The following is a 22515-nucleotide window of genomic DNA, read 5'->3' as shown; positions in this document are numbered from 1 at the left end:
CTTGCCTTGCATGCATGAGGCCCTGGGTTCGATTCCTTAGCACCACATAAGCAAAAAGAAAAAAAGCCGGAAGTGGGGCTGTGGTTCAAGTGGTAGAGAACTAACGTTGACCTGAAGAGCTGAAGGACAGTGCCCAGGCCCAGAGTTCAGGCCCCATGACCAGACACGCTCCCCCACCCAAAAAAATATGTGAAACGAGTGAAAAGTGAGTAAAGAGGTAAATTTCAGGGGGCATGAAGTCCACAAAGACCTCTTCCAAATGTAAGTCCTGTACCTGGTCTAACAGGTAGGTGAGGTTAATAGGTTTCTCAAAGGAGAGTAATTCCCCCCCATAAAGTATAGAGGAGAAACTAAAAGCAATCCAGAAAGGGATTTGTCAGGTCATGGTCCACAAAATCAGTTAACAGAAGTGGGGGGGGGCATTGTCTGGAAAGAGGTGAAGTTACGAATTGGTCAATGGAGGGCTATGGCTGTTCTCTGTGGTCTGTGCTATGGAATGGACTGATTGAAGGCCTCCTGCTGAGGTGTCTGCAATTTCTACACAGATGGGTCAGACAGTTGAAATCTCTCAGTATTTTCCTGTCTGCTTTCTCTGAGTAGACTGGCTTTTGCAGGCTGGTGCCCCACGGATTTAGGCCGTGGCCCGTGAGGAATTTACCAGAGTGCCAACCTCATTAACTAGATCTTTTCCCAATATTTTTCTAATGTTTTAAGCAGACATGGGAGACGTGTGCCTATAACTATCTCTTCCAAGTTCAGTCTCTAACTTGCCTTGGTTAGTATTTGCTATTTAGCCTTTTGGACTTTTTCATTCTCTCCCATTGTTCACCTTGAATGCTGTCTCTAAAGTCTCCACTGGGGGTTTGAGGTGTCCCTTATCCAGTTTTTTAAGTGTGGCCTTAATGTCTGAGTTACACTGGGAGAAAAATCAATCATTAATAATATTTTTATCTATATAAACGTATCTGCAATTGTTTCATTTCTTAGTATTTGACCAAATAAAGATTTAGCTAATTAGAGAATAAGCCACTTTGGAATACCTTTACCTAAGAAGGTGATAGTATTAGTAATGACTTAGAGAAGGCATACTCCCACTTTAGTGTACAAAGACATAGGACACTGAGTACTTTCTCTAGGTAATCTGGGACATTTGTACAGGTAAACATCTTCAGATTTATAGTGTTACAAACCTATTGGTATAGTCCCTTGTTTTAATAGTGTCTGATTTAGACTGTTAACCCTTTAGGGCAATGTGTTTTATAATTTAACAACTGATTCTAGTGCTGGTGATGCTGAGAAGTATGCTGTTTGTTTGTTTCTATTGTTTTGCGAGTGTAGGGGCTTGAACTCAGAGGTTCATTCTCATTCTGCTTGCTTATTTGCTTGCGCAGCTGGATCCCTACCACTTCAGGCTTACATTTAGCCCAACTTTGTGTTGGTTAATTGGAGATGGCATCGTGAGAACTTTTATGCCCTGGCTCAATCCTCCAGATCTCAGTCTCTTGAGGATTATAGCCACCATGAACCTCTAGTTTTAATACAGGTTTATTTTTTTCTGAGCATCTCTATTCTAATAGTAAGTGGGATGGGGTTTTCCATCAGAGGAGATATTTAAGTAATCATGAAAGCAAGAGCAAGATAAAGGGAGAAAAGGGGTTCTTAAAGATGGGCAACCTGCCATTTCTTTTACAATAATGACAGTTAAATGCTACCCCAAGAAACTTCATTTGTTTTACTGAATATTTCTTTTATATTTTTTTGGGGTGTGTGTGTGTGTACGGTCATGGGGCCTGAATTCTGGGCCTAAGCACGGTCCCTCGGCTATTCAGCTCAAGGTTAGTGCCCTACCACTTGAGCCACAGCACCACTTCTGGCTTTTTTTTCTTTTTGCTTATTTGTTGCTGAGGAACCGAACCCAGGGCCTCATGCATGCAAGGCAAGCCCTCTACCACTGAGCCACCTTCCCAGCACATATAAATGATTTTTTGGGGGTGGTCCGGTCGTGGGGCCTGAACTCTGGGCCTGGGAGCTGTCCCTCAGCTTTTCAACTCAAGGCTAGTGCTCTACCACTTGAGCCATAGCACCACTTCTGGCTTTTTTCTTTTTGGTTATGTGATGCTGAGGAATCAAACCCAGGGCCTCATGCATGCAAGGCAAGCGTTGTACCACTGAGCTACTTTCCGAGCCCTTCATTTTTAGTAGGGATCCTTTGACCTAAACAGAGTCGGCAGAGAGCAATTCATTGGGGAGAGAAATAGTAAAAAAAGGTACTAAAATCAGTTTTTAAAATGATAAGATAGAGCCGGGCGCTGGTGGCTCACGCCTGTAATCCTAGCTACTCAGGAGGCTGAGATCTGAGGATCGCGGTTCAAAACCAGCCCAGGCAGGAGAGACCGTGAGACTCCTATCTCCAATAAACCACCAGAAAACTGGAAGTGGCGCTGTAGCTCAAGTGGTAGAGCGCTCGCCTTGAGCTGAAGAGCTCAGGGACAGCGCCCAGGCTCAGAGTTCAAGCCCCACGACCAACAAAAAAAAAAAATAAATAAAATAAAATAAAATAAAATGATAAGATAGAAATGTGAGGTGTTAAAATGTTTATTAAGCAAAAACAAATATCAATATGCACATATTTGTTCAATAGATATTTTGGTATGAAAAGAACACAACAGACCTCCATTCAATAACATCTTGTCCTGGCAGCATATAATGCAAAATATTTTCCAGACATAAATGTGAAATACTGTGTCATGCTTATAGAAGCAAATGCTTATCTTAGAAAAATATGAATTTGTCTTTTAATGTATCAAAACAACATGAATAACATTGATTTCTACAAAAAGGTGTTGATTCTTTCAAGAATGATGGTGTCTACTCCAGTTATGTTACAGCCTATACAAGGAATGGTAGATCTAACTCAAAAGTGTGGGCTCATGGAGGAATGCACTCTGTCAGGCAAAGCTTTTGGTGTCCAGCAAATAGAGCTGCTGGGTAGTGAATGGTGATTCATAATATATAGAATCCAGTCATAGCTTGAATAGTATTTGCAATTTCATATAACAAATATTTTACAATTTAAAAATATTGTAGCTAAGCATGGATGGCTCATGCCTATAATCCTAGCTATTGAGGACACTGAGATATGAAGATCATAGTTCCAAGCCAGCCTGGGCAGGAAAGTCCATGAGACTCTTATCTCCAATAAATCACTCAGAAAACCAGAAGTGGCACTGTGGCTCAGACGGTAGAATGCTAGCCTTGAGCTGAAGAGCTGAGGGACAGCGCCCAGGCCCAGAGTTCAAGTTCCAGGACTAACAACAAAATAAAAGTATTGTTTTTCTATTATTACAGTGAAGTTTGCAGATCATTACCTTTAGGTTAATCTCAACTATGGAAAACTACTTGGCATCAATAAGAATGCAAAACATGTCAGTTAGTAATATGTTAGTTTGGAACACCTTAATTATATTAGCAGTAATAAGGCCAGTTTTGGGGCAGGACAAAAGAGGAAAATCTACTATGTAATGAGGTAAAGTATACAGTGGCAGGATTTACCATTCAGAATACATGGCTATAAGACTGAACATTTACGTAGAGTGTTTTTATTAACTCAAAACAAAAAAATGATGACAATAAGCATTAAGGATGCAATTTTTGCTGCCTTTCCTTTGGTCCTTTTCTCTTGTGACGGTCATTAGCAATTGGAAAATAATGAGAAGCATCCCAGAGGTGATCCCAGCTACTCAGGATTCTGAAATGTGAGGATCCAGGTTCAAAGTCAGCCTTGGCAGAAGAGTCTGTAGAACTTTTATTTCAACACCATTTGCAGCAGAGTTGGAAGGGAATCTGCAATAATTTTCCCAAGTATATCCTTCTCTAAGAAACAAAGTTAGAAGTAAAGTAATACCTCTTTAAAAGGCTCATGTTAAATTAAGTGACATTAGCTGGGTATTGGTGGTTCACACCTGTAATCCTAGCTACTCAGGAGGCTGAGATCTGAGGATCATGGTTCAAAGCTAGCCTGGGCAGGAAAGTCTGTGAGACTCTTCTCTCCAATAAACCAATAGAAAACTGGAAATGGCACTGTGGCTCAAGTAGTAGAGCATTTGCCTTAAGCTGAAGTGCATAGGGACAGCGCCCAAGCCCTGAGTTCAAGGTCCATGACTGACAAAAAAACAAAAAAACAGAACAAAAAACAAAAAATGACATTATTCTCATTCAGTAAAGTATTCCAAATCAATTTGTTTTTCAGTTTTATCCTACACCATTCTGGTAAAGCAGTCTCCCACCAACAGAATGCTATGAATATGTCATAAAGCTTAGTAGAAATGTGACTCTATTATAGTGAAAAATCAAATGATATAAAGGCTGTATTGAATTCTAGAAATATTAGCACAGTTTTTCCCATTTTGAACTAGAGAATTTTCAATGCAAGAAAGGTTCAAGCAATTCCACCCAGACCTGACATCGATGAGGATGGTCAGAGAGTCTTGGAGAATTTCAGCAGAACAGCATGTAGAGGTGCATTTGTGATGTCACAAGGCCTAGGGTCCCTTGGCTGATATGTTTCCTCCAAGTCAAATCATAGACCTTTATGCCACATTTGAAGAAGATAAAATCAGCCTAACATGGACAGCACCAGGAGATGATTTTGTTAATGGAACAGGCAAAGTGAACATGTCTCACACCATGTATCATACAAAGGTACTCATTGGAAAAGCAAGATTTCATGGATGTGTTAGGAAAGAATGAATTCTGACAGATGAACTTCATAATCTCTTACTTTTGAATAAGTCAAATATGACATATCTTAACATTTTCTTATTATATATAAAGTTGTACATTTGGCAGAGTTTAAAAGCCAGAATTCAATGGAACACAGTGTAGCACACTTTTAATACTAGTACTTGGGAGAGTGAGGCAGAAGAATCATGGGTTCCAAGCTGGCTTGAGTTACACAGTGATTTCTAGGCCACCTGTGAATCACAGTGATATCCTGTGTTTAAAAAGAGCAAAACATAAGGGAAACCATGGACGTATCTTTGGGCCTGGCTTACTTCACTATAAATTTTTTCCAAGTCTTTCCATTTCTTAACAAATGGGGCAATGTCATTCTTTCTGATGGAGGCATAGAATTCCATTGTGAATATATACCACATTTTCTTGATGCATTTATCTACTGATGAGCATCTGGGTTGGTTCCATATTTTAGCTATGGTAAATAATGCTGCAATAAACATAGATGTGCTGGTAGCTTTAGTATGGCCTTATTTGTGATCATTGAGGTAAATACCCAAACTGCAATAACTACTGTATGTCTGAGATAAGCAGAAAAAGTCAGACAAGTGGATGTCAGGTGATACGAACCCCAAGGTAAGGACGCAAATGGTTTTTCTTTCTTGCTATTGTTTCTAACGTATTCATAAGCTGATTTTTTTTTGTTGATTTGTATGTCCCTCCCCCCACAGTATAACCCCTGTTTTCACTGTATTTGATTTTGGTATAATTTGGGGAGGGGAAGGGAAAAAACAAATTGTTAAATAAGGATAGAGTTGGACTCATTGCAACAATGAAATGTGCAAGATGTTTTTTTGAAAAACAAACTTTAGAACTTTGGTGGGAGGAGAGAGGAATGGGAGGGTAGGGATGGTAATAGTAAGCAGAGGAGGAGGCAAAAATTCTTGCTCATGTAATTACAATTACCTTGCTCATGTAATTGTAACCCCTCTGTATGGTATTTTCACAATATATAAAAGTTATTAATATTTAAAAAATTCCTTCTAGCATTTTGACTTTCAATTCATTGATATGTTTATTTAGCAGTGTTCTTGAAATTGTTACTTAAATATTTTGATCATTATTTTTCTTATTTTCTAATGAGTCATAAAAATATGAAATTCTGTGGATTTAAGTCTGTCATCAGAAGTGTGATTTGTAAATATATTTCCTGGTTTGCGATCACATTTTCTCCTTATGAGGACTTTGAACAATAAAGAATTTTAATTTTGATAATATATGATTAATCTACAGTCTTTTAAGGATCATGCTGTTGATACCATATGTCAGAAATCTTTATATAATAAAAGATGGTAATGATTTTTAAAAAAAAGAGCAAACAACAACAACAATAACAATTTTCTTCATTGATTTTAGCAGTCAAAATTTATCTTTTATAAAAATTTTCAGGCTGATATAAACATATATTTTGCCTAAATAATATTTTTTAGAATACGTGGAAGGACCCTTCGAAGGGAGCTTAAACGCTCAAGCCAGGAACAGCGCCCCTAGGTCAAGAAACCAACAGTAGAAGAAATTTGAACTGTGTACCCCAGGCTGCATAACCTAGGTGGTATACACAGCAGCACAGGCCCAATCGGCGTGCCCCAGGCAGGGGCCGGAACCAGGCCTGGGGATCTGGCACCTGAACAACACAACCAACTCCTCCCAACCGAAGTCAAAAGCTGAGCATACACCTCAACAGAGGGAAGAAAAACAGGGAACTGCACACAGTGGGAATCATGCCTGTGACAACAAAAGACCTGGAGGCTCAGGACAAGAGAAGCCCAAATCCCACCAAAGCCTGACCCATATACTCTAGGCTGGGAATTGGGCAATACAGGACATCAGCACCTGATAGTAGGCAGGAGCTCAGGCTGGTAAGGTGGCTCAGCAGTAGAGTGCTAGTCTTGGGTGCCTGAGGCCCTGGATCTGATTCCTCAGCATCACATAAGCAGAAAGGGCCAGAAGTGGAGATGTGGCTCAGATGGTAGGGTGCCAGCCTTGAGCTGAAGAGCTGAGGGACAGAACCCAAACCCAGAGTTCAAGCCCACAACCAGCCAAAAGCAAAACAACAGCAACAAAGAAAAACATCAGGAGCCCATAACTGACTCCAGCATCTGGGAGAGTGCATCCAGAATATCCAATCTTGCCAACAGCACCAGTAGGAGCAAACAGGAGCAGTCTAGGCTGCTCAACCCTTCCAAAGGTGGGAATTGCCAGCTATCTACAGCAGAGAGCTGAGAATCCTATGTAGGTCAGACCAGCAGCTGGAGGTAGGCCCCTAACAGAACCCAAATCAGGCACAGACTCTCTCTACCAATACAGAATCAGCAAGCAAGCAAAGACAGACACACCAAAACAAAATTGCAGATTAGTCTCCAATAATCCCCGAACCCCCATGTGAAAATCACAGAGAAAAATTACAAGGTTTATCAACACCCAGGATAGCAAGCTATCCTCAATAGCCAGCAGCCATGCAGGGGAGAGCCCCAGTGGGAGCAAAGCAGGAATGGAAGACAAAAGCTACATCCAAAGGATGCTTGAGGCAATGACTCAAGAAATAAAGTGAGAAATAGACCAGAAATTGAAAGAGCATAAGGAGGAACTATCAAAAGAGATACAGGATATCAAACAGGAGATGCATGCAAAAATAGAGGCAGCACAAACCTTAGTAAGAAGTGAGATAAATGCCAAAATAGAGGCAGTACATACCTCATTAAGAGGTGAGCTCAGTACTTTGAGAACCAACATCGAATCCATAAAGGAATCCATTTCCTCCATGCAAACCACAATGGAAGCCACAGTTAACAGAGTGAAAGAAATGCAATGTAGAGTGTAAGATACAGAAGACAGAATACACCAACTGAACCAAAAAGTGACAGATATGGAAAAATCACTCAAATTAAGCCAAAGGGAAATTCAAGAGCAAGCAGATAGTGCCAAGAAATTTAACCTTCGCATAATTGGAGTGGACGAAGGTGAGGAATTCCAGAGCAAGGGAATGCAACACCTATTTAACAAGATAATTAATGAAAATTTTCCCCACCTCAAAAACGACCATCTTAACTACATTACAGAAGTTTATAGAACACCCAACAAGCAAGATCCCAGGAGAAACACTTCTAGACACATTATAGTAAAAATAATAGATCTGAATAATAAGGAAACAATCCTGCATGCAGCAAAAATGAAGAAGGAGCTATACTACAACGGGAAAAAAATTAGAATCACTGCAGATCTCTCCACACAAACAATGAATGCAAGAAAAGCCTGGGAAAGCACCATACGAGCCCTGAAAGCCAATAACTGCCAACCCAGACTGATATATCCGGCAAAGCTAGCATTCACATTTGATGGAGAACTGAAAACTTTTAATAGCAAAGAAAAACTAAATGAATACATAAACATTAAGCCAGCATTACAACGAATACTAAGATGGGGGGCACAACCTGAAGAAAGCAACCAGGAACTGGGACCTGCACCCAGACAGGAATTAATCAAAGTCTAACTGAGCAAGTACAGGAGGAAAGGAAAGAAGAAAAACTGAGGAAAACAGGGAATGACAGGGACCACAATGCATCTCTCTATACTATCTCTTAATTTTTAATGGGCTTAATTCAACAATCAAAAGAAAAAGAACTGTAGATTGGATCAGAAAACATGACCCATCCATCTGTTGCCTTAAGGAGACCCACCTCTCAGCCAAACATACAAACAAACTCAGAGTAAAGGGTTGGAAAAGGATCTACCAATCAAATGCCCCCAGTAAGAAAGCAGGTGCAGCTATCCTATCTGACAAAATAAACTTTTCATTAAAATCAGTACAGAAAGACAAGGACGGACATTACATATTAATACAGGAAACAGTCCAACTTATATGCCCCAAATTTTGGTGCACCCAGATATGTTAAACAAATGCTCTCAAACTTACAGAATAAAATAGATCCCAATATGATAATACTAGGAGACTTTAACACACCACTCTCACCAAAGGAAGGTCTACCAACCAGAGAATTGGCAAAGAAGCTACCGAATTAAGTGAGGCCATACTTCAAGCGGAATTAACTGAAACCTACCGAGTATTTCACCAAAAAACAAGGCAGTACACATTCTTCTCAGCAGCTCATGGAACTTTCTCCAAAATAGACCATATCATAGTTCATGCAAGGAACTTCAGCAAATACAAAGGGATCGACATAATCCCCTGTATCCTATCTGACCCCAGAGGAATCAAACTAGTTCTCAATAACAAAGCATACCTCAGAGATTTCTCTAATATATGGAAATTGAACAGCACACTTCTTAGCAATTCCTTGGGTAACGGAAGAGATCAGAGAAGAAATAAAACATTTCCTACAACTCAATGAAAATGAAAACACCTTGCAAAGAAACTTGTGGGACACAGCAAAAAAAGTCCTGAGGGGCAAATTTATTGCCCTCAGTGCCCACACCAAGAAAATGGAAACAGACTAAGTAAATAATCTCATGTTGCAATTAAAACAGCTAGAAAAACAAGAAAAAATGGAACCTAAAGTTACTAGACAGAGCCAGATAACCAAATTAAGAGCAGAGATTAATAATTAGAAAATCAGAAAATCATAGCCAAAATTAACCAAACAAAAAGCTGGTTTTTTGAAAAAATAAATAAAATTGATGGTCCGTTGGCAAGATTAATTTAAAAAAAAGAGAGGAAACCTATATTAACAGGATTAGGGATGCCATGGGAAAAATCACAACACATACCCAAGATATCCAAACAATCCTAATGGACTACTTTCAAAAGTTATACTCTCTAAAGGAAAAAAAAAACTGGCAGAAATGGATGCATTTTTAGAGAAATACAAGTTGCCCAAACTGAGCAAAGAAGAAGTAAACCAATTAAATAAGCCAATATCCTACAACAAGATACAGGAAGCTTTCAAAAGTCTTCCAACAACAAAAAAAAGTCCAGGACCAGATAGATTCACAGCAGAATTCTATAAGACCTTTAAACAAGAACTAATACCCATACTCCTCAAGCTCTTCAGAGTAACAGAGAAGGAGGGAGCTATCCCAAACTCATTCTACAAAGCCAATATCACACTCATCCCCAAACCAGGCAACGACCCAACCAAAAAAAAAGAATTACAGGCCAATTTCCTTGATGAACACAGATGCAAAGATCCTTAACAAGATTCTAGCTAACAGAATCCAGAAACACATAAAAAAATTATACACTATGACCAGGTAGGCTTCATCCCAGAGATGCAGGGAGGGTTTAACACACATAAGTCAATAAACGTAATCCAACACATCAACAGAGCCAAGGTCAAGAATCACATGATTATTGCCACAGATGCAGAAAAGGCCTTTGATAAAATTCAACATTCATTCATGCTAAAAGCTCAAGAAAATGGGAGTAGAAGGAACATTACTTAAAACAATAAAAGCCATTTATGACAGACCAATAGCCAATATTATACTTAATGGGGAAAAGCTACAACCAATTCTCCTAAAATCAGGAACAAGGCAAGGATGCCCACTGTCTCCACTCCTCTTCAATATAGTCCTAGAACCCTTTGCCAGGGCAATAAGGCAAGAAAAAGACATTAAAGGGATCCGCATAGGGAAAGAAGAAGTTAAACTATCCCTGTTTGCAGACAACATGATACTGTACCTTCACGATCCCAAAAACTCCATCCCCAAACTCTTAGAAATCATAAATCACTTTGGTAAAATAGCAGGATACAAAATAAACCCACAAAAATCAGTTGCCTTCCTGTACACTGACAATGTATAAGAAGAGAAGGAAATAAAGGGAGCAATCCCATTCACAATAACCTCCCCCAAAATAAAATATTTAGGAATTAACCTAACCAAAGATGTAAAAGAACTATTTAATGAAAACTATAAAAAGATAAAGAAATTGCAGAAGACACTAGGAAATGGAAAGACCTCCCATGCTCTTGGATAGGCCGACTTAATATATTGAAGATGGTAATACTGCCAAAATTAATATACAAATTCAATGCAATTCCTATTAAAATCCCAATGACGTACATCACTGAAATACAGAAAACAGTCCAAAAATTCATATGGACCAACAAAAGACCTAGAATAGCCAAAACAATTCTAGGGATTAAAGACAACATGGGAGGGATATCCATGCCGAACCTCAAACTCTACTACAGAGCTATAATAACAGAGACAGCATGGTACTGGCACAAAAACAGACCTGAACACCAATAGAATAGAATAGAAGATCCAGAAATAAATCCACAAGCCTACAGCCAGCTGATATTCGACAAAGGAGCCAAAGACATACAATGGAAGAAACACAGCCTCTTCAACCACTGGTGCTGGGAAAACTGGGCAGCCACATGCAGAAAACTAAAAGTGGACCCCAGCCTATCACCATGCACTAACATAACTCAAAATGGATTAAAGACCTTAACATTAAACCTGAATCTCTGAAACTACTGCAGGAGAGACACTTGAACTAATAGGCAAAGGAAGGAACTTCCTGAACAGAGTCCAAGGGTCACAACAAATTGGAGAGAGACTCGACAAATGGGACTACCTTAAAATAAAAAGCTTCTGCACAGATAAATCTATCGCGACCAAGCTAGAAAGACAATCAACTAATTGGGAAAAAAATATTTACCAGCAATATATCAGACAAGGGGTTAACATCCAGTATATACAGGGAACTCAAGAAACTAATCCCTCCCAAACCTAACAAACCAATTACTAAATGGGCAAGGGAACTAAAGAAAGGCTTCTCAGATGAAGAAATAAAAATGGCAAACACTTGAGGAAATGTTCATCATCCCTGGTGGTGAAGGAAATGCAAATAAAGACAACCCTGAGATACCACCTTACCCCAGTCAGAATGTCCCACATCCACAAATCAGCCAAAGACAAATGCTGAAGGGGATGTGGAGAAAGAGGAACCCTATTACACTGCTGGTGGGAATGTACACTTATACAACCCCTTTGGAAAGCAGTCTGGAGGGTCCTCAGAAAGCTGAAGATTGACCTCCCTTATGACCCAGTCATACCACTTCTAGGCATCTACCCTGAACAACAGGAACCAATATACAAGGACACGTGCACCTCCATGTTTATTGCAGCACTGTTCACAATAGCTAGGATATGGAAACAACCCATATGTCCCACCACAGATGAATGGATCCAAAAATTGTGGTATCTATACACAATGGAATATTATGCAGCCATTAGAAATGACAAAATAATGGCATTTGCAGGGAAATGGATGGAGCTAGAAGAAATCATGTTGAGCGAGGTAAGCCAAGAGCAAAGAGACAAATGGTACATAGTCTCCCTGATAAGTAGATGTTAAATCCAAAATGTTAGGTGATACGACAAAATTAACAGGACTTAAGAAACGAAGAACTCTCACTCATCTGTTTGAACCACTACTAAATATGCCCATGCTGCTGATCACATGTATGGTGTATACCTGTACACTGTTATATGTTATAGACTGTGACCGACAATTTGCTCCAGGAAAGTTAGAATAAGCTTGTGACTTTAAATAAGCATCATTATTCCACAATACTGTGAAATTTGGGAAATTATGTAATCATTTAATCACAATTAAAAATAAAAAAAGAACCTCGGGGAAGGTAGGAAGGGAAGGGATAGTAGGGGGAAAACAATCGAGGGAGTAACAATGCTCAATAGGAAGTGTACTCATTACCTTACTGATGTAACTGTAACCCTCTGTATAGTATCTTTACAATAAAAAAAGAATAACCAAGGAGGGGGGATGAATGAGGAAGGTGGGGGAAGGATGGGATAGTGGGAGAACAGCGAGGTAAGGGGTAACAATGCTTGCTTCACAAGAAACGTACTCATTGCCTTACTCATGTAACTGTAACTCTTCTGTACAGTATCTTTACAATAAAATAAAATTAAAAAAGGAAAAAGAATACATAGAAGGAAATTGAATATGATATTCTAGTTACTAAAACATTGAAAACTGTTTTTTCCTTAGTTCAACAGTAGATCATAAGAATAAGTGGAAATATGCTTGATCTGAGACACAATTTTGATAATGCTCTTCAAGTTCACACTTCTAACCTGTTTCCAAGTGAAGCCAACTCTGAGGAGACTTTTTGCATTTAAACAAGGAAATATCTCAGAGGAAAATGCTGCTCACATATACATTGCCATTCAAAGTATAGACAAAAGCAGTTTGACATCAAAATTATCCAGCATTGCACAAGTGACTTTGTTTGTCCCTGATGTAGATCCGGTGCTGGTAATGCCAAGTCTGCAGTTAATGTTACCACTCTGGTGTTGTCAGTGATGGCATCAGTGTTACTTGTGTGTCTTATTGTAGGTGCCACTGCTTTCCTCCCAGAAAGAAAGTGTTCAAGAAGACCTTCAACAACATTTTTAAAAAGTAGAAACAGCACAAGAAAGGATTTTCCTCTATTTCTTATTCCTCCTATCTGATCTTGAACTCATAAAAATAATCCTAAAAGGTCTAGAAAGATTTCTAACTAAATAAAAATAGTTGTTCATATGAATAACTGGGGATATTACAGTTTTCCATTTTATTCATTCATTTTCTTAACATAGAGATAAAGTTTTTTATATTGAATCCTAGGTGTGTATTATTTTTTGATACACATTTTGATACACATTTCATTCTGAAATGAGCTACATATGGTGACTCATGCCTCTAATTCCACAGTGACTCTAGAGATGGAAATGAGAAAGATCACTTTTCAAGGCCAGCCTCAGCATAAAGTCAGATTTCATTACATATAATAAGCTGGGTCATTCTAGTTACAAGAAGGCATGATGATACCCACAAGACAGCATTTTTGAAATGAACTTTACAATTTTGGGTGTGGGTGAGAGGAAAGAGGTAGAGGAAGGAAGGAATAGTGGTAGAACAAGAAGGGAAGGGGGAAGAGTGCTCAACAAGAAATGTACTCATTGCCTTACTCATGCAACTGTAACCCCTCTGTACAGCCTCTTTACAATAAAATAAAATTTTAAAAAAGAGGCCTATGCATCTACCCTGAACAACAGGAACCAATATACAAGGACACATGCACCTCCATGTTTATTGCAGCACTGTTCGCAATAGCTAGGATATGGAAACAACCTAGATGCCCCACCACAGATGAATGGATCCAAAAATTGTGGTATCTATACACAATGGAATATTATGCAGCCATTAGAAATGACAAAATAATGGCATTTGCAGGGAAATGGATGGAGCTAGAAGGAATCATGTTGAGCGAGGTAAGCCAAGAACGAAGAGACAAACAGTACATGGTCTCCCTGATAAGTGGATGCTAAATCCAAAATGTTAGGTGATATGACAAAACTAACAGGACTTAAGAAACAAAGAACTCCCACTCATCTGGTTGAACCACTACCAAATATCCCCATGCTGCTGATCACATATATGGTATATAACATGTGAGCACAGTTATATATTACAGACTGTGATAGACAATTTCCTCCAGGAAAGTTAGAATGAACTTGTGACTTTAAATGAGCATCATTATTCCACAATACTATAAAAAAAAAAGAGGCCTATGATCAAGACCAGCTGGGACAAAAGCATGAAATGCTATGTAAAATATTAAATGCTGTTAAATTTATTCTAAAGTGTTTTATTTTTGTAACTAACATTGAATTCGTATTTTTTCAAAGCACCTTGTTATCAAATGGAAATATATTTAGTACATGGGTTGATTTTGCATCCTCAAATTTGCCATCTTTATTTATCAATTCTCATAGATTTTTTTTTTTTTTGGTTAGTTGTGGGGCTTGAGCTCTGGGCTTGGGTGCTGTCCCTTTACTGCTTGAGCCACAGGGCCACTTCTGATTTATTTTTCTAGTGGTTTATTGGAGATAAGAGTCTCAAAGACTTTCCTGCCAAGGCTGGCTTTGAACTGTGATCCTCAGGTCTCAGCCTCCTGAGTAGCTAGGATTACAGGCGTGAGCCACCAGCACCTGGTAATTCTCACTAGCTTTTTTGTGGACATCTGTAAGGTTTATATACATTAGATATTGTTAACTAGTAGTGATCTTGCTAACTAATAGTCCTTTCCTTGTGTTGAATAGGCATGATGAGTGAATATCTTGCCTTGTTCCAGACTTCAAAAGTTAACACCCTCTCACTTGGCTTTCATCGGATTCCAGCATTCTTAGAAATGTCCCCCAACTGTGTTTTCTGGTCCCCTTCTGATATTGCTATATGGAGTGGACTTCTAGGTTCTAAGGTCAGACAGGCTTGTATTCTTACACTTTTGCTGCTACTTAAAGCTCATTGCAAGTTATCTGTTAATATCTGCATGCAGATATATTAAGCGCTTAAAAAGATCAAATGAGATAATGATATTTGTAACTGGGACAGAATGAGTTTGACCTGTTGAAGCTTAATATTGTAAATATATATTTTTTAATCTGGTTCATGGGTTTACTCCTCTTTATAATGCTGTGTCCTGGTCATGAGGACTGAACTCACAGTACCTTTGTGACCTCTGCTCTATGCCAGGATGAGTTATCATATGAGTATTTGTATACAAGATGAAAAATGACATTGTAATTTTTTTTGTAGTCATGGGTCTTGAGCTCTGGGCTTGGGCGCTGTCCCTGCACTCTTCAGTTAGAGGTGAGCACTCTACCACTTGACCCACAGTGCCACTTCCAGTTTTCTAGGGGTTTATTGGAGAAAAGAGTCTCACAGACTTTCCTGCCCGGCCAGGCTTTGAACCGTGATCCTCAGATCTCAGTCTCCTGAATAGCTAGGATTACAGGTGTGAGCCACTGGCTCCCAGCACTGTAAATATCTTCACACTCAAATGTAAACAGCTAGTGATATTAGGCATTCCAACGGAAGAATCAAGATAGGCTTACCTTGGCATTTTATGCATGCACAAGCCACCACAGGTCAGATTACATACAAAGAAAAAAGAAAAAAAATAAATGGTGGGAGCACAAGTCCTTAAGCTCACAATTCACCAAAAAATAAAAGCAACCATATAAATAAAAACCACCTTGAAACATTTTGCATAAAGTATAAAGTATAAAATCAAACAAACAATATTTGAAGGATGACATTGCTACAAGTATAAATTGATAGTCTTATATACCTATCTAATATTTCCAATTAGATATCATATTAACTAATGTCACATTTACTGAAATTCATGGACATGAAAGATAACAATTTAAAAAATAAAATGCCACCTTCAAAACTTAGGGACTCCTGACTTCAGTTTAACAGAAATATATATCTATTTCTTTTCCCTTAGGAAGCCATAACTACCCATGTGCTTTTACTTTCATCTTAGGAAAAATTACTGATGTTATTGTCTATGGCCTTTTACAGAAAAAAAAAACTCTACACATTTTAATTCATTATTCAGAGCTCTAGACTTGGGGCACAACCATATTAATAAGACCAATTGACAAGGAGATGTAGGTTGAGAAGAGCATATTTATTGAGAAGCTAAATTCGCAGCTTCTTCTGAGTATAAGTTTAACAAGTATATGGCTTTCCTTTACTTCATATTGGTTGTTTCCCTACACTTTACAGAAAGATTGTTAGGATCACAACTTAGCAAACCAGAGAACTGAAGAAAAACAACACATATGATCACTTACATCCATATGTCAAGTAGTCTTAACAGGACTTATTTGCTGATTTGGAAGTAAGCCAAAATCAAAGACACAGAAATGATCCTTGTGGATCCTTTTTAAGTCTTTCAACACAGACTAGACTCTTTGACCTGGATTTTATAGTTTAAATTGAAAAGAATATCAGTAAGAACAAGGGAAGAGGAAGTAAGTATTAGCTTTCTGGTGACTAAGAATATATGACTTTGTCTCATGACATGCTGACAAAAAGGAGCTAGGCCTTAGGGTACTAGGACTGTGCTGTTGAAACAGAAGATCTATTGGCATCGCTAGTTCTTCTGGAAGACCTGTACTTGTTCAGTCAGTTCTAATGGCTTAGAATGGTGGATACAAAGAAAATATAGGGAAAGAGTGAGGGGTGAACACCTGGCCTGTTATCTGGTGAGAAAAGAATGAAGGCCTGAAGTTGTTTGTTGTCAACAGAGGTGTTTTCCCTGGGTCCTTCCTACCTATTTACCTCATAACAATAGGCAAAGCCTATCTATCTGGTTACATCCCTTCCAGATGTTCCAGTGTTCAGGTCAGTACCAGGAGCAGGCTATTTTCTCCTTGATCAGGGCTTGATTTAATTCCTTAATGTCTGTGGACATTAAGTATATGGTCATGAATTAGGAAGAATAAGAAAACTAAATGCGTGGTGTACTTGTAGTCAGGACAGACTATCCAAATTATATTTTTCAGTGCACAATGAAAATGAGAGGCTTTAGTTTGAAAAGTAATCAGGGTTTCAAGACAGAAATGACAAAGAATTAAACCATCTTCAGAGCTCTTCTAAGCACAGTGCTCTGCATATCAACATAGATGGCAGTGCTAGCCCTGACAATAAATACTGAAGGAAAAACTAGCAATAACACCTCCAAAGTAAAGTGCAGGCATGAGCTTTCAAATTAAGCCATGGAATCTAACAGTCCATCTACTAGGTCCAAAAATACTAGATTTGGGAAAGGAAGCTTAGTTCTATTGCTTCTGGCAGGAAATCTAGAAAATAGTAAGTAAGCCATCCTACTAAGGAAGAAAGGCATCCTGTATGGAGACACAACTCTACTCTGTTCAATAATAGTGCCTCAGGCTGTCACTAATGCATACTGCTGGAAAATTTAGCCATAGTTGGTTTTTCTGTCTTCAGTGTATCCTCCCCAAGCCAAGTCCCACAATAACTTCGAAGTAATTTGGTAAAAACCACACAATGTAGCTCAACTTGACTTAGATTGAACTACCTCAACATATCTCAGTGGAAGAGATGTGGCCAGTTTAATTGATCCCTTATTTGTCAGGTAGTACAGCAGAGTAAACACACAAATATTTGTGAGATAAATGAGCACATTATCAGGATTTCACCTCTACCTCCTCTTTTCTATGGCATCATTCCCTCTATACCACAATTGAAATCAGTCAGAGACACATGATTTCCCCATATCACCTACTGTTTTATGTGTCGATGCTCTTACTAAGAACAACATACTCTTTTCTTTCATTTGAGATTCTAACCTTCAGTCTCCCTCCTCTGTCTTCTAAGAACAATATGCTCTCTTAAAATCCTAATCCTACTGCTCACCTCCGCTCCCCCTCCACACTCAGACCGAAAGGATGTCCCCTCTTGGCATCACTTTTCATATAGTTTCCTGACTCCCAAATGCACTTGTTTACTATTTAACAGAAGTCCCTCTCCAAGCTTCCCTGCAAAATAAGTTATTTGAAACCAAGAAGTGGACCTTGAGGAGAGAAAGTAAAAGAGAAAAACAAAAGCACTGAATGCTGAATATTCTAACACATTCATGAAATGACAAAGACTTTCCTATTTTTGTTACTTTATTCTCTAAACTTCATCAGTTACCAAGTCCAGACGATTCTTAATATCTTAAAACACCCACAGTGTGTCTGTCTCCCTGGTTCACACCTATCATTTCTAACCTGGATTCTCCACAAACAATTCCCCAAAAAGTTCAACTATGAACTCCTGTTTGAGTTCTGTCCTGCCTGGAGGCTCCTGAGTACAAGGAGTAGAGTCTAATATCCAGTCTACCTCAGTTCCTAGGATCCTTGATGGGTACTATTTCACGTGTGTGCCAAAAAAAATCAGTGCTAGAAATCCAGGTCTGCTTCTTACTAGTATTCACCTAATAGTCCAAGTCTTTTCTAAAATTCTATCTAGTTCTGTCCTTTTCCTCTCTAAAAATCAGTGACTCTCCTTGGTACTCTGACCATGTCTGAGTAACTGATAACCCCCTTAAAGTCTTTCTTCCAGCTCAGTCCTCCAGTTTCAGGTCTCTCAATTCCTGATGCCATGTGTGGCTCCACCCTTCCTGCCTGCCCCTAGTGCTCTGAATATATAACAGGAGCTTGAGCCTGGGAGGCTCTTCTCATTCTCCATGAGGCCTCTCCTCCAGTATGCCTCCATTTCCACAGCCTACAGTTGTCTGGATAATGCATGCTTATTCTCAAGTTTTAGAATAGGTGACACCCAACACCACTACCACCATCTCTTGCTTCCACTAAGTTATATTAATCTAACCTCATCTAACAATTACTTCTTACTCCTGGTGCACACTAAACTCCTCACATCCTTGCCATTTATTTGTCTTTGTTTATCTCTATAGGTTAGGATTCTTAGCAATCAGAAGCAATCTCCTATGTATCATGATAGTCCCAATGCCTGTCACCATGCTCAATAAATAATATGCCTTCCCCAAGTATCAGCTGTAATGAATCAGTCCCACAACTGACCAGATGACCACAAAATGGGACCAGTAACAACCTGATAGTCAAAGCACAAGCAACAAGGAGGAAATACGTTATCTTTAGTCAGAAACACCTGCGTCACTCTGAAGACATGGACCTGAACTGTATCCTACTTTGCACTGAAATTAAGAAGTTTGATCTCAATTCTCCACTTCATTAATCCTCGAGTTTAACAGCTGCTAAAGTGATAGGAAAAAAAAAAAAACATTGTTTTTGGACTAGAATCCTGAATTCAGCCCCAGTAGACCAGATCTAACAAAAAGTCACATGATAAGCAAAGCAAGTAAAAATCCCAACAGAACAGTTTCTCCTAAAACCCAAAATCAACGGTGTGTAATCATGGGGTTAGAGGCATGACTTCGTTGGTAGAGCATCAATCAAAGAGCAAAAGCATCAGGTCCTGAGGTTGAGTCCCAGTCTCAGTGATAAAAATAAAAGGAGAATTGTTTTAAAAAGTGTAAGCTACAGGGAAGTCTCTGCTTTAACCTTTAGGAGAAATATGACTTGAACTAACCAGCTATTGCCCAATCTCATTTTTTTATTTTGGTATGTCCTTGATCTAGCCTTACTAAACCCATTCTGTCAAACTGGGTGAAATATTCTTTTTATTGATACCTACTAGAAGGATGAATTTGTGTCCTATACCCACTAAAGAATTAAAAGGCAGAAAAATGCATAAAGGAAACAGAGTAAATTTATCAGAAGTGAAATAAACAGCCATGAAACAAGGCCCACCTTGGCCAAAAGCAAGGGACCTTATAAAACCAATAGCATGCAGTGGGGGGATTGGGAGGGAGGCCAAAAGGGAGAAAAATACAGGAGAGGGTAACAAGTTAGACAAGAAATGTACTCACTACCTATATAACTGTAACCCCTCTCTACATCACCTTGTCAATAAAATAAAAACTAAATGAAATAAACCCCCAAACCAAAGAAGGCTAGAAGTCTGGCTAAAATTGTAGCAAACACGAAGTCCTTAGTTGAAACCCGAGTATAGCATGAATAAAAGATTGAGTATAGCATTATGTGAATTGAAATAATGTTTAAGGATATATAAAGAGCATCAAAAAAATCAATTAAGATAATTACTAACATACAAGGTCATTTATCAGTACGTGGAAGAAAGAACTGTAACATCATCAGAGCATTTGACACAGGGCTAATGTTTATTACAGTTTGAGAATATGTAAGTAAATAGATAAGAAAACTGAAGACAATATTTTCAAATTTGTGGCTGACAATATTTTGAAATTTGGGGCTTGTTTACTTGCAGCAAATACAGTGACCTTCCAAAGGTTATGAGATAAAAAGCAGCAGTAAGAAAGAAATCATAGGTGAAAGATTTATATGGTATGAAGAGACACGAGAAGACAAACCAGGGCTGCAATGTATCTCAATGCCAAGGGCTTACCTAACAAGTGCAGTGTCCTAGGTTGGAACCCCAGTAGCAAAACAGAAAAGACAAAGAAACAAAAGAAAGAAAAGAGAGAAGTAATAAAGCGAATTCTAAGAGAGTGTCAACAAGGAAATGAAGATGCTATGACAGTTCACTGTTTTTGTTAGTTGCAAGATTATGTAATAGATAGTTCCAGTATATTCTCTACAGGAATTAACTATGACATTTAAGGGTGATTGTATCAGTAGGTGTATTAGCTCTTAAATCTCTGAATTAGTGAATTATATCCACAGGTAGGCTCTGAATATTTCCTTATTTAGTTTTACTTTGCTTTACAGAAGAAAATTTAACTATATAAACCAATGGGCTGTGGCTACAATACTTGCATGCTTCTAATATTATATCTTTTCAGCTAGTAAAATCTTTTGGGAAGATGATCCAGGGAGAAATGAAGTCATGATTTCAATAAGAACCACTTAAATCCAAGTACTAGTGCCTTGTGCCTGTAATCCTTGGTACTTGGGAGGATGAGATCTTTGGGTGGCTGTTGGAAGGCAGCCTGAGCAGAAAACTGCCTGTGAGATTCTTATCTCCAATTAACGGCTCAAAAACTGGAAGTGGAGCTTTGGCTCAAAGTAGTGGAGCTCCAGCCTTGAGCAAAAAAGCTCAGGTTTAGTACCCTGAGTTAAAGCTCCACAAGTGGAAGGAAGGAAGAGAGGAAGGAAGGAAGGAAGGAAGGAAGGAAGGAAGGAAGGAAGGAAAGGAGGAAGGAAAGAAAACTGAAAAGAAAAAAAAGAGAAAAGAAAAGAAGAGAAGAGAAAAGAAAAGGATACACATACATGTAAGGGAACTTAGTTGAAGCCTACATTCTAGAACATTTTGACAATATGATTTTTACAGTTGTTGTCCATTTCAATTTAAGATCCAATTTTAAATGACTTATCTGGAAACAAGACAGAGATTCTTTTGTCTGATACAAAATTAATGTAGTATTCTAGAAGCCTGGCTCAAGTGTTAAATCACTTGTTTAGTAAGTGCAAGGTCATGTGTTCCTATCCTAAATCTCAACAATTCACTCTCTCTAGACTCTTCTATTGATGACTACTGTTTATCAAAGAAGCTAATTTCCAAATATTTTTCAAGCCTATATTATCTGATCATCCTTTTCAAAAGTACTATATGTGACATATGCTTGAAAACAGCCTGAGGGCTGGGAGATGGCACAGGGAAAGTACTTATCTAGCATGCATGAGGCCCTGGGATTGATTCCTGGCATTGTTAAAAAGAAAAAAGGGAAAGGGTGGAAATAGAGTATGATTTAAAAAATGTAAGCTCTGAAACGGAATGTTCTCTGGGTTTTTCTGAATTTAAATTTAAATTTGAATTTATTGTAAAGGTGATGAACAGGGGTTACAGTTACGTAAGGAAGGTAATGAGTACATTTTTAAAAACAGTTACTCCTCCCTTATTTTCCCCTGCTTATAACTTCTCACTAACCATCCTACCCTCCCAGTTGTAAAGTTCATCTCCAACATAGTGCCTAGTGACTACATTGTTGCATTAGTTCTTCCTTTGTCCTGCTGTTTCTATGATTCCCTTTCCCTTCCACAAATTAGAGAAGCAACATCCATGGCCATAAAAGAAATGCAAATCAAAACCACACTGAGATTCCACCTTACCCCTGTCAGAATGTCCTGAGTTTCAATACCAAAGGTTTCCTTTTTGGAAAGTATAAGCTCTCCATTCCTCAGTCTTCTAAAGAATGGCATTCTCCCAAAGCCTTCCTGAATTCCTTCACCATAAACCATTACCCAATTTTTGGCTCTCTAGTGATGAGATTATAACTTTCCTATTGAATTGTTTTAGCCCTATCTTGTGTTGTTGGGTTTTTTTTTTTCCAACAATTCTAATCTATAGAAGTGATTTAAATT

The sequence above is a fragment of the Dipodomys merriami genome, unplaced genomic scaffold (genome assembly GCF_024711535.1).
Source record: "Dipodomys merriami isolate MVZ:Mamm:240054 unplaced genomic scaffold, mDipMer1.0.p SCAF_7, whole genome shotgun sequence".
Classification (NCBI taxonomy): domain Eukaryota; kingdom Metazoa; phylum Chordata; class Mammalia; order Rodentia; family Heteromyidae; genus Dipodomys; species Dipodomys merriami.
This window is presented reverse-complemented; position numbering follows the sequence as displayed.